We start from the raw sequence: 13,555 nt of genomic DNA on the forward strand, positions 1-13,555 counted from the left end.
CCTGGGGGAAAGAATGCTAATGGAAGTCCCCAGAGCGAACAAAAGATGTGAAAGGTCAAACAGCAGGGAAACTAACATCAGAGGATAAACTGTAGATGTGGGGGGAGGGGAAGGGGGAAGCAAAGAGGAGAAAGGTGAAGGAAAGGTGGGTAAGATTGGTGGGGGGGGGGAATTAAATATATATTAAGAAAGAAAGAAATGGTAAAAGACAGTTAAAATGAAATGAAAACAAATGGGTCAAGGTGGGGCTGATCATCTGAAGTTGTTGAATTCGATGTTCAGGCCGCAAGGCTGTAGCGTGCCGAGCCGGAAGATGAGATGTTGTTCCTCCAGTTTGCGTTGAGCTTCACTGGAACATGCGCATGGGTCCTAGCTACACTTGCCTTTTTATGGGGTATGTGGGACATTCCTTGTTCCAGGCCTATCCGGGCCCCCTTCCACAACTCCTTTACCAATACATTGATGACTATTTTGGTGCCGCGCATGCTCTCGCCCGAACCTGGAAAGATTCATCAACTTCGCTTCCAGTTTCCGCCCCTCCATCACTTTCACCTGGTCCATCTCAGACACTTCCTTTCCCTTCCTTGATCTTTCTGTCACCATTTCTGACAATAGACTATCCACTAATATCCACTACAAGCCCACTGACTCCCACAGCTATCTGGACTACAGCTCTTCGCACCCTACTCCCTGTAAGGACTCCATCCCTTTCTCTCAACTCCTTCGCTTCTGTCGCATTTGTTCCGATGATTCCACTTTCCAAAGTGGTGCTTCAAAAATGTGTTCTTTCTGCCTCAACCGTGTTTTCCCACCTACAGTTGTGGACAGGGCCCTCAACATTGTGCGGTTCATCTCCCGTGCCACTACCCTCGCCCTCTCCCCTCCTTCCCAGAACAAGGATAGAGTCTCCCTCGTTCCCACATTTCATCCCACCAGCCTCCGTATGCAAAGCATAATCCTCCGTCATTTTCGCCAACTCCAGTGTGATGCCACCTCCAAACACACCTTCCCTTCACTCCCTCTGTCAGCATTCCGCAGAGACCATTCCCTCCGAGACAATCTAGTCCACTCCTCCACCAAACCCAGTACCTCTCCCATCACCCATGGCACCTTCCCATGCAATCGCAGAAGGTGTAACACCTGCCCCTTTACATCTTCCATGCTTAACATCCCAGGCCCAAAACACTCATTCCAGGTTAAGCAGCGTTTCACTTGTATCTCTTCCAATTTGGTCTACTGCATTCGCTGCTCCCAATGTGGTCTCCTCTATATCAGAGAGACCAAACGCAGACTGGGTAAGCGCTTTGCTGAGCACCTTCGGTCTGTGCGCATTCAGGACCCTGACCTTCCCATTGCTTGCCATTTTAACCAAAGACCCTGCTCCCAGGCCCAAAAGTCTGTTCTTGGCCTGCTGCAATGTTCCAGTGAAGCTCAACGCAAACTGGAGAAACAACATCTCATCATCCGGCTCAGCACGCTACAGCCTTGCGGCCTGAACATCGAATTCAACAACTTCAGATGATCAGCTCTACCCCACCTCGACCCATTTTTTTCATTTCATTTTAACTGTCTGTTACCATTTCTTTCTTTCTTAATATATATTTAATTCCCCCCCCCCCCCCCCCCAATCTTATCCACCTTTCCTTCACCTTTCTCCTCTTTGCTTCCCCCTTCCCCTCCCCCCCACACCTACAGTTTATCCTCTGATGTTAGTTTCCCTGCTGTTTGACCTTTCACATCTTTTGTTCTCTCTGGGGACTGCCATTAGCATTCTTTCCCCCTGGTTTCTTTCGCCATTAGCACCCGGTTTCCCTGTATAGTATAAATATTTCCCACTTTCTCTGTCTGTTAAATTTGACAAAGAGTCATCGGACTCGAAACGTTAGCTCTTTTGTCTCCCTCCAGATGCTGCCAGACCTGCTGAGATTTTCCAGCATTTTCTCTTTTGTGTCTTAGCAATGTGCTTCAGATGAAAATAATTTTACAAAGGAAACGTTGACTGGAATACCAAACAGGCTTTCCGTACTTTTGGTTAGGTTTTCGGCCTGAGAAACGCCACCTTATGTCTTCATTTCATTGTAGATCAAGAACAAAGCTAAGTCAATACAAGGTAAACTATTTCTGTTTATTTCCTTCATAATATATTTAACAAAATGTAATCATTACAGTTTTAAAATTACTTCCAACTTCTAACATTTCTCTGTTTTTTTGTAGTTAATGAAATTAAATATTTGCAAAAATCATAACCGTTTATATTATAGAATCATGGAATCTACAGTGCAGAAGGAGTCCATTCGGTCCATCGAGCCTGCACCGGCCCTTGGAAAGAGCACCCTACCCAAGCCCACACCTCCACCCTATTCCCATAACCCAGTAACCCCACCCCACCTTTTTGGACACTAAGGGCAATTTTGCATGGCCAATCCACCTAACCTGCACATCTTTGGACTGTGGGAGGAAACCGGAGCACCCGGAGGAAACCGACGCACACACAGGGAGAACGTGCAGACTCTACACAGACAGTGACCCAAACTGGAAATCGAACCTGTGACCCTGGAGCTGTGAAGCAACTGTGCTAACCACTGTGCTACTGTGCTGCCCTATGTATAGAAAATGTTAAGCATTTCTCTGAGGGCAGAATTATTAAACTAAAGGCTAGTACTAACAGGATAATTTATCTTGGTGGTGTATACTTTGCTGGACCATTGTTGGGTTATCTCGTTGAGCAGTCAGAACACTACAGCTTGTTTTTCCAGCACACTCCCTGTATGCATTTGCCAGGAATGCAGTGAAAGGCAGTGAAACTGGGCGAAGATCCAGAAATATCAAATACTAAGCCTGAGCTAGAAGTTTCCTACGTGATCTGTTTCTGTTGGGGCTTCTGTCCACTCCAGACATGGTCCACTATATGGGCAGCACGGTAGCACAGTGGTTAGTACAGTTGCTTGACAGCACCAGGGTCTCGGGTTCGATTCCTGGCTTGGGTCACTGTTTGTGCGGAGTCTGCACATTCTCCCTGTGTCTGCCTGGGTTTCCTCCGGGTGCTCCGGTTTCCTCCCACAAGTCCCGAAAGACGTGCTGTTAGGTGAATTGGACATTCTGAATTCTCCCTCTGTGTATCTGAACAGGCGGCGGAGTATGGCGACTTGGGGATTTTCACAGTAACTTCATTGCAGTGTTAATGTAAGCCTACTTGTGACAATAATAAAGATTATTGATTATTGATAGAGGGAATGGGAGCTGGTGATGCATGTCCAAGGCTCTGAGTTCCCTCAGCCCAGGGTAAACTCAGAAGTGAATGGAGATCGACATTCTTTCACTTCTGGTCTGTCTCTCACATTTGAACATTTATTACCTTTTAAATCCCTGCACCTCTTATGGATCGTTTCCTGGTACTTCAATCAAATCTACTCGCCTTTAACTACCCCCTGTCAGGTAGAAGATGTATGAAATTACTTTCTAGGGAAGTACAATCTACACTAAAAATGCACCACTCCCCTCCCAACAGGCAGGTTTCCTTTTAATTGGAATCGTGGGAATGTAATGCTCCTGTGATGGAGAACTTGAATTCTGTTTTGAAAGTCTGGGAACAAGAAAGGCTGGTATCATTGGCCATGAAGTATATGATTGTTGTAAAAACCAACTGGTTCAGTAATGTCCTCGAGGGAAGGGAGCCTTCTGTAACTTACACTCCACTCTATTTCCATATTTAACTGCCCTCCGAACTAATCAGAAGGCCTCACAGTTGGGTTAAAATGATTTGAGCAGCAACCTCACCACTACCTTGTGAGGACAACTAGGATGAGCAATAAATGTTGGCCCTGCCAGTGACACTGTGAACTTATTAAAAAGAACCATGTCAAACAACAAGTTTCACTTTTTAATCCTTGGTTCATATGACGTTTTTGGAAATGTCATCAATTTTGGAGGCAGAAGCAACAGATTGCGGCACGGCATGAACGTGTCGTGATTCAGTATTTGTTGCATCTTCCTTTCTTTGGAAACCTCTCAAACCATCTTGTAGGAAAGTTCATCAGATCAAATTACTCCTCAAAAACTCCTGGGTTTAAGGTCTTCCATTTTCTACCAGGCTGCCCAAATAGACTCAAAACTGTTCTATCTAGATCCAGATAAGTGAATTTCTGATTCGAGCAGAACTCTGATCCAAGCAGAAAATTCCAGGGTATTAAACTATTTCCTATTCATTAATACAATAACAAATCCCGATCCAAGCATAACAGTTCAAAACAAAATCGCTATCCAAGCATAAAACACTTTCTGATGGCCGGCACACTGTTAAGCCAATTGGCTGCCAAAGTTAATCGAGGGATAGGAACAGGTTTTAGAAGGCTAATAATTAGTGCATTAAATGTACGATTTTGTTAAGTGCTTTCTGTTACTTTTTTGATTAACATCGCATTGCGGAATGAATTATTAATGGATTCTGCTGCAAGGATTTGCCAACTGCCTATTTTAATCTGCAGGTTATACAAATCCTGAGTTGAGCTGGACATTTCTTGGCAAACTTGTGACTATTTATCAGGATTCAACCGTATCATAATAACGGACAGTTTCATACTTGGAGTGAAACAGTATTCGGTGATCACATTTCAGTCGGTCAATTTCAAAATATAGAGATAAGTCTTCTGGTTAGATTCCTTTCATTCACTGATCTTTCAGCTCAAAACACTGGAAAATTCATCTCTAAAATAACTTGGGACAAGCATATTCTTTCTGTGCCGAACTGAAATATTCTTTGCACGCTTTTATGAAGCTTGTTTCTGCGCTAAAGCAGTTTTGTAATCAGTTTTTTATGTACCCATGTGTATGCCTGTGTCTGTATATGTCTGTGTGTGTATATGCCTGTGAATGTATATGTCTGTGTGTATGTCTGTGTATATGCCTGTGCGTATGTTTGTGTGTATGTTTGTGTGCGTATATGTCTGTGTGTGTATACATCTGTGATTGAATGTCTGTGTGTTTATGTCTGTGTGTGTTTATGTCTGTGTGTGTATCTCTGTGTGTAGATGTCTGTGTATATATGTATGCGTGTGAATATGTCTGTGTGTATATGCCAGTGTGTGTATATGCATATGTCTGTGTGTATAGGTCTGTGTATGTCTGTGTGTGTATGTTTGTGTATGTATATGTCTGTGTGCATACATCTGTGTGTGTATATGCATGCTTGTGTATACGTCTGTGTGTGCATATGTCTGTGTGTGCATACATCTGTATATGTATATGCATGCTTGTGTATACGTCTGTGTGTGCATATGTCTGTGTGTGTATGTCTGTGTGTATATGCCTCTGTGTGTATACGTCTGTGTGTGTATATGTCTGCGTATATATACCTGAGTCTGTATATGTCTGTGTGTGCGTATGTCTGTCTGTATTTGCCTGTGTGTGTATACATCTGTGTATAGGTCTGTGTGGATATATGTCTGTGTGTGTATATCTGTATGTGTATATGTCTGTTTGTATATGCCTGTGTGTATATGTTGTGTGTATATGTCTATATGTGTGTATGTCTGTGTGTATTTCTCTGTGTGTATATATGCCTGTGTGTGTATACATTTGTGTTTGTATATGTCCGTGTGTGTATGTCTGTGTGTATATGTCTGCGTGTGTATACATCTGTGTGTGTACACACGTTTGTGTGTGTATATGTCTGTGTGTATACGTGTGTGTGTGTGTATGTCTGTGTATGCGCTTGCACATACACGTGAGAGAGTGTAAGAAACATTGGTCAACATGTAAAGGGCAATTCACACATCGGTTGCAAAGCATTCTGCAGCAATTAATGTACCAACAAAACCATTTTTAATTTAAAAAATCCAGAAATACTAGCATTTCATGATGTTAATACTGAGCTGGATTTGAGTGGAAAAGTAATGATTGATTAATGATTTTAATGGACAAATCATCCATCAAACTCACAATCTTGTGAGTTGTAAAGATCCAGAACTTGCTGATCAACTTACATGCTGCTGTTTGCTTCATACAAATGGAATCTCATTAAAAGTCTATTATTTTAAAAAACTTGCTGGATTCAAACATCCCAGGCGGGATTCTCCGTCCTTCCGCGTCCCTGGAATTCTCTGTCTCGCTAGCCGGCCAACGGGGTTTCCCATTGTGGGCAGCCCCACGCCGTCGGGAAATCCCCGGGCTGCCGGCGCAACGGAGAATCCCGACAGTGGAGAATCCAGCCCTAATTGTCCACCATGCTCACTGCAGAATGTTAAGGTTGGCAGTTAGCAACCTTTTTAACAATGAGATAATACAATACCAAGCAACCTCTCTAGCCCAGAAAGAGTTGATCAGCTCAATCTCATTCCTGCAAGTAATAAATTGTTGTTAGAGATTTTACAGATGTCAGTTTTTATTTAATTTTTCCCACTCTTCCTTTTCTGTATCTTTTATTTCTCACAATCCAATCTTTCCTTATATCTCTTTCCGTACCGAATTTGACTCTAATACTCTTCTTCGCAGTTCTGATGGTTATTTCCCAATCTTTAAATCTCATTGGTTAAGGAGTTACACTGCTGGTCCTATGTTCAGTCATGTCTCAGATGTCCCGTTGTCCTAGCCACACTGTTGACACATCCAGCAAGTTATGATACAAATAATTTTCAAGGTAAAGCGTACTGGAAAATGTCTAATGATGTACACCGCAGGGTGCCATACTCCAGCAACATCTGGCCCATTACATCCCTTAAGATAGCACCTAGGCTGCAACTTGGAAAGCAACAGAACTGGGTTTTCAGGATCTGTCCCTGAACTTGCAACAAGTGTTACTGCAGGAAATTTGTGCAAAAAGGTACCTGACAACCACAAGTCAGATACAGTCACCATAAAAGATTTGCCAGACATTTCAATGTTTTGCTTTTCAGGGGCAAAGGATTTGTGTTGAACTCTCCTATACATTTTTCAAGCACTATTTAGACTAAATGTGCTCAACCCGGGAAAGCCCACGGAATATAATTTTCATAGAATCATGGAATTTACAGTGCAGAAGGAGGCCATTCGGCCCACCGGGTTCGCACTGCCCCTTGGAAAGAGCAGCCTACCCAAGCCCACACCTCCACCCCATCCCCGTAACCCAGTAATCACACCTAACTTTTTTGGACACTAAGGGGCAATTTAGCATGGCCAATCCACCTAACCTGCACATCGTTGGACTGTGGGAGGAAACCGGAGCACCCGGAGGAAACCCACGCAGTCATGGGGCGAATGTACAGACTCCGCAGACAGTGACCCAAGCCGGGAATCGAACCTGGGACCCTGGCGCTGTGAAGCAATAGTGCTAACCACTGTGCTACCGTGTTGCCCCTGACTTACATTGAGGAAAGCCATGGGATCTTCACAGCAAATTCAATAAAAAAATTTAAAAATCCCACCAACAACTGTATACATCTGGGAGCTACAACATTCACATCAACGATTGCAATCAACAATGCAGAGGATTTTAAGTTAGGCCTCGAAAGCTCGGTGCACAAATGAGGACGGAGTCAAACGTAGACTGGAGCATGCTGAATTCATACTGCTTAAAGTTTCAGTAAAATGGCTGGTTCTTAAGGGCAAATTACAGACAAAAAGCATCTTGTGCTTTCAGTTGAAAGCACATGCTCAGATCACGGCTTTCCTTTTCTTTTGTGCTATTATGGGAGGTTTGCTTGAGTCAAGGTGTGGGCACAAGAACTAATGTCATTCTGAAGCAGTTCCAAGTCACTGTATAACGTCAATTAAAATCTCACTGAAACAGTCATTGCAAGAACATGGGAGTGCAGCAATGACAAATGTCCATTGGGCCCATCAAACACAATCCATCATCAAAGTCCCATTCAGGAGGTGACCTGACCATTTTTCATCTCTTTCCCCTGTCCAACCCCACTGCTTTATGCTCTGAATGATTATGTCCCTTATGAATTGATATAATTCCCTTTTGAATGTTTTAACTGTTATGCCTACTGCACTAGGTGGCAGTCTATTCCATAAACTGATGACTCACAAAGTATGAGCAAAACAACAGGGATGGAAACCAGACTAAAGTGTTTTTCAAAAGACTGGATTTCACCGTTGAAAGGAAAATAAACTGTAAGTTGGACTTTTTCCCATCATGTGAGTTCTACGGAGGTCCTTCTAGTATAAAGTAGAAGATTAATATTATCCTAACTGTTATATTTCTTAGAATGCAGCTTAGAGTACTTTATTAATCAAATACGGAGCTCTTGTTGAATGTTAACCCTCTAAAAAAAAAAGAAATATAAAGCAGCCCCCTCTCAGAAAAAACCCCACACTTAACTACAAATCAACAAGAGGTGCCACATCAGAGCTCGACCTGTATCTCATGTAATGGCCATGAAATTGCTCAGAATTACAAAACAAAAATGTATTCTAAGGAGAACGATATATCTGGAAAACATCTAGCTTGCCAGAATAAATCAAAAATTGCTTCCAATTCTATTGGCCATTTCATGAGCCTATGCTCCTCCGAGATTAATATCAACCCTCACATTCTATAAGACTATCTGGAATCAATTTAACTTCCCAGTTTTTGGATCAAGATGGATGTCTCAATGCCTGTCCTCTCTTACCACGGAGGAAACATGAGAGGCCATTTGAGGAGTGCGGGAAAGCTTTAGGCCTGGGGAGTTTTCCACTTGGGTTTTCTGAGCGTTTTTAGCTAAAGCTCGAGTGCCAATTGTTGAGCATGCGATGTCAATTGTCAATTAGGCCCAACCGTGAAACATATTTATAAAGCAGATAATAACTTTTACTTTGTGCCTGAATTTGACTGATGCCAATTGATTTTTAAAAAGAGGTGCTCAGACATAAACATCAATGTCCATTTAAGATGCCGAGAGTGTTGTTCTTGAGCCATTTTACTGTTGTGGAGTTGTTTTCTAAACATTGCATATTTTGTGGTTAGCTCGGTGAGCTTTTATGTTGTCTCTTAAGACTGGTAATTGCTACTGATTGTACATTGCCATATTGAGCTTCACTAACATCATTTCACACGACCCTCAATCCCTCAGTGGAGAAAATGCATCCAGATGCTCATATAATTAAGATAACCATCACCACAGATAGACAGAGCCATCAGCTTAACATCCGTAGGAGAGAAAAATTCACAAATGAAACCACCTCGCATTTACATTTTTAAAAAGTTTGAAGTAGCCAGCAAGGATTCCAAGAAGCATTGTTTGCCAAACGTCATTGAATTCTTCATAGGCAAGGTTGTTTGGTGAAATTCAGTAGATATAGTGTAAATGAATTTTAGAAAAGCCTTTGGCGGGTTACAACATGGAAATGATTTAAAGTACATGGGATGAGAGGGAAGATAACGGATGGAATAAGAAGGGAGAAAGCAGGGGGCAATGTGACATTATCATAAATGTAAGAACTGCAAGGGTTAGTGAACTGTCTAAATCAACCACTAGAGGGAGCTAGATGCACAAGCATATAAGACATTGATACTAAGCCTTATGGGTGAGAGGTTGAGAAGAAAGCTAGACAACAGGCTGAACGAAAGATAGTGTGAGTGAGAGCAGATCATAATTAATGTAATAGTCTACAAATTAGTAGTAAATGAGTGTAGATTATATGTGTATTATCAACTGTGTATTATCTAGGCGTAAGCGTCAAATCCAAATTAATAGTTTTAATAAATTTATAGCTTTGTTCAATTTAAAGCTATTTTAAAGCTATACACTATGCCAACCATCCTAAAATTAACAACACAAAGAACATCACAGGTAAGATCAAGGACAGAGTGCTTGAGTGGTGTCCTGTGGTGTTCAGATTTGCTCTCTGGATCTATCGGTGATTTGGATACAGGCCCTTGAGGGCGTTTTTGAAATTTACAGATTATATCATAACACTAGATATAATTGATTATTTAGAAAGCCAAAGAAATCTGCAAGTTACATTGATAAGCTGGGGGAATGGGCTAAAAACTGGGGGTGAGTGTGAAGTGATACACTTTGCTAAACAAACTGGCGGTAATTATATTGATGGAAGGTGGCTTGATGTTCTGGAAAGGCATATATGCATTTGGGGGAACAACTTTGTGCAATGTCAAAAACACATTGCTCTCTGCATTGTCCAATCGTAGCTCAGGATATCATTATGTGACAAGGAGGCATGTTCCAATCTCAACTAGCACAGGGATTAAACCTGCACTGCTGGTATTAATCTGCGCCATGCTATGGCCACTTAGCCCACTCAGTTATCGGCCCCGAGGCACTTCAATCAAACTGTTAAAAAAGCGAATGCAATTCTAGATTTGATAACAAAAGTGGTGTAGAATACAAGAGCCAAGGGTTAATGATGAGCCTATATAAAACCTTAATAGATCTCAGTTAGAATATTGTATTCATACTATGTGAAGATATTGCAGCCTGAGAAAGTATACAACACAGGTTCATTGAGAAGCTGCTTGGTATGAGGAATGACAAATATGATAAAAGGCCTGTTAACTGATGGCATGGTGGCACAGTGGTTAGCACAGCTGTCTCACAGCGCCAGGAACCTGAGTTCAATTCTAGCCTTGGGTGACTACCTGTGCGGAGTCTGCACGTTCTTCCCGGTTCTGCGTGGGTTTCCTCCGGGTGCTCCGATTTCCTCCCACAGTCCAAAGATGTGCAAAGATGATTCTCTGGCCTCGTGGCCGGTGCCAATCCCGCTAATCCTGGCGAATAGCGGGAGAGCCCCGAAACGGGGTTTGGGTCTGGTGCCGAAATGCAATGTTCCCGTGATGTTCCCGACCCACAGTGCCTGATGCGACCTCGCTGGACATGAATCAGACTCCTGGGCAGCACGGCGGCGCAGTGGTTAGCACTGCGGTCTCACTGCACCGAGGTCCCAAGCTCCATCCCGGCTCTGGGTCACTGTCCATGTGGAGTTTGCACATTCTCCCCATGTCTGCGTGGGTTTCACCCCCAGAACCCAAAAGATGTGCAGGGTAGGTGGATTAGCCATGTTAAATTGCCCCTTAATTGGAAAAAATGAATTGGGTACTCTAAATTTATAAAACAAAATGAATCTGACTCACATATTGAAATGAATCTTAAATATCAAGGCCAAAGTCTCCCCCAGCTCCCGTGGGGGGATGGGGGAGGGCATTGGAGCCCCCGGGTGTTCAGGAACATGGTCCGGCACCTGGAAAGTGCCAATATGGCAAACTGGCAAAGCCCCAATGCCAAAGGATGAATGGGATTACAGAGTGAATAACATTGTTAGGATACCCAACGAGAACCCCCCAAAATGTTTTGATTTGTAAAATTGTGAGGAAAGGATACTCTGTATAGAATATGTGTGAAGCACGGGCAGCACGGTAGCACAGTGGTTAGCACTGTTGCTTCACAGCTCCAGGGTCCCAGGTTCAATTCCCGTCTCGGGTCACTGCCTGTGCGGAGTCTGTACGTTCTCCCCTTGTCTGCGTGGGTTTCCTCCGGGTGCTCCGGTTTCCTCCCACAGTCCAAAGATGTGCAGGTTAGGTGGATTGGCCATGTTAAATTGCTCTTAGTGTCGAAAAAGGTTGGGTGGGGTTACTGGGTTATGGGGCTACAGGAGGTGTGGGCTTAAATGGGGTGCTCTTTCCAAGGGCCGGTGCAGACTCAATGGGCTGAATGGCCTTCTTCTTTAAACATAGAATAGTTTAAACTCTATGTAAACTATGAAGACGTCAGTTCAGTCCATAAGAGGGTCATTCAGGAGTCTGCAGCGGGGAGTAAGCGGTTTTTGAACCTGTTTGTGCATGTTCTCAGTCTTTCTGATGGAAGAGGTTGGAAGAGAGAATAACCTGGCTGGGAGGGGGTCTTTGATTATGCTTCCCGCTTTCCCCAGGCAGCGGGAGGTGTAGACAGAGTCAATGGATGGGAGGCGGGTTTGTGTGATGGACTGGGCTGTGTTCACTACTCTCTAGTTCTTTGCAGTCTTGGACTGAGCAGTTGCCAGACCAGGCTGTGGTGCAGCCAGATAGGATGCTTTCTATGCTGCATCTGAAAAAAATTAGTAACAGGCAGTGTGGACATGCCGAATTTCCTTAGTTTCCTGAGGAAGTATAGGTGCTGCTGTGCTTTTTTGGTGGTAACGTCGACGTGGGTGTTCCAGTCTAGGACTGATTGTTGGTGATGTGCACACCTAGGAATTTGAAGCTGTCAACCATCTCCACCTCGGCACCATTGATGCAGTCAGGGATGTGCATGGTACTTTGCTTCCTGAAGTCAATGACCAACTCTTTAGTTTTGCTAACATTGAGGGAGAGATTGTTGTTATTACACCATGCCACTAGGTTCTCTATCTCCCTCCTGTATTTTATTTTAGAATTTACAGAGCACCCTACATAAGCCAGGTTTCCGCCCTATCCCCGTAACCCAATAACCCCACCTAACCTTTTGGACACAGGAGCAATTTATCATGGCCAATCCACCTAACCTGTACATCTTTGGAGTGTGGGGGGAAACCGGACCACCTGCAGGAAACCCACGCAAACACGGGGAGAACGTACATACTCCGCACAGACAGTGACCAACATTGGTGGATCTACTGACTTAGTTGAGCAGGTTCTGCAGGTGGAAGCAAATTTGTGGTGAAGACCATGCCTGTGGAACTTAGTATGGTTAGTACGCTGCTGTCGACTGAGAGTCCGACTAGCTCCCAGAGGGATTGGAGCTGAAATTCCTCAAAAGGAAGACAGAGTTTGAAGGACTTTGTGACTCAGTGGGATCATCACAATCTGAGTGGACAGCTGACCAATTTATAAACTCTGTCTCAGCTGCCTCTGCCACTTACTGTGCAACTTACGGTTTAAGTAAATGAAAATTTGCCGACTAATTCATGTTTAACTCATGTTAATTCTGAATGTTGAAGTATATAGATATTATTTACTATTTTCCTCGTTGACTCTTGTGCGGTCAAAAATTCTTCTGTTTAAACCGTGGAATCTTGTTGACTTCATTAAAAAAAAAGTTCCTGGTCTCCACCAGGATTGAAACAATCTCTGCAAAGGTTGGTAATGTCCAGCTGTCTCCATTTGGGTCTATTTTACTGAAGAACAATGGCAAATTGATGTGAAAGCTCCTTATGCCTGGGTGTTCTTTACAGAAATGGGTGCACCGCAGTCAACTTATATTGACGAACAGCTGGGCCTCGGAGTTGGGTTGTTCGTTTCATGAGCCATCTGGAAGTTCATTTAATTCACAGCATTACACATCTGTGAGCAATTGAAAGAACTATAGCTTCATCTTTACTTTAAATATATCATACACCTTTAAGCGTTGAACAGGTTGGGTGTCTCAGTGTAGATTTGACACAAGGTACATAGAACTTCACGAGTGTTGAATGATTGTGATTTCGTTGTTATTAAATAATTAATCCCTCCATTTTAGTAGATGAAACAAGAGTGAAATGGAGCTGTGCAGGTTAGAAATGCCCCTGGTCCAATTCTGCAGCGCTGACTGATTTCAATGAGATTGGCAGTAGAGATGCTGCAATTAGCTTCAACATCTGTGTGCCAGGGAGTGGAAACATCAGCGGCGCTCCTTCTCCCTGT

General features: G+C 43.3%; 1 long non-coding RNA gene across 1 annotated transcript in view; it reads left to right on the plus strand.

The window, feature by feature from the left end:
• The first annotated feature begins 8,019 nt into the window (after window positions 1-8,019).
• The window catches only part of LOC140428726 (uncharacterized), a 50,746-nt gene continuing 45,210 nt past the window's right edge, over window positions 8,020-13,555 (plus strand). The window contains exon 1 of the long non-coding RNA XR_011948839.1: window positions 8,020-8,094. This is a non-coding gene — a long non-coding RNA (uncharacterized lncRNA). The remainder of the gene's footprint in view (window positions 8,095-13,555) is intronic.

Source organism: Scyliorhinus torazame, chromosome 8, assembly GCF_047496885.1.
Source record: "Scyliorhinus torazame isolate Kashiwa2021f chromosome 8, sScyTor2.1, whole genome shotgun sequence".
Classification (NCBI taxonomy): domain Eukaryota; kingdom Metazoa; phylum Chordata; class Chondrichthyes; order Carcharhiniformes; family Scyliorhinidae; genus Scyliorhinus; species Scyliorhinus torazame.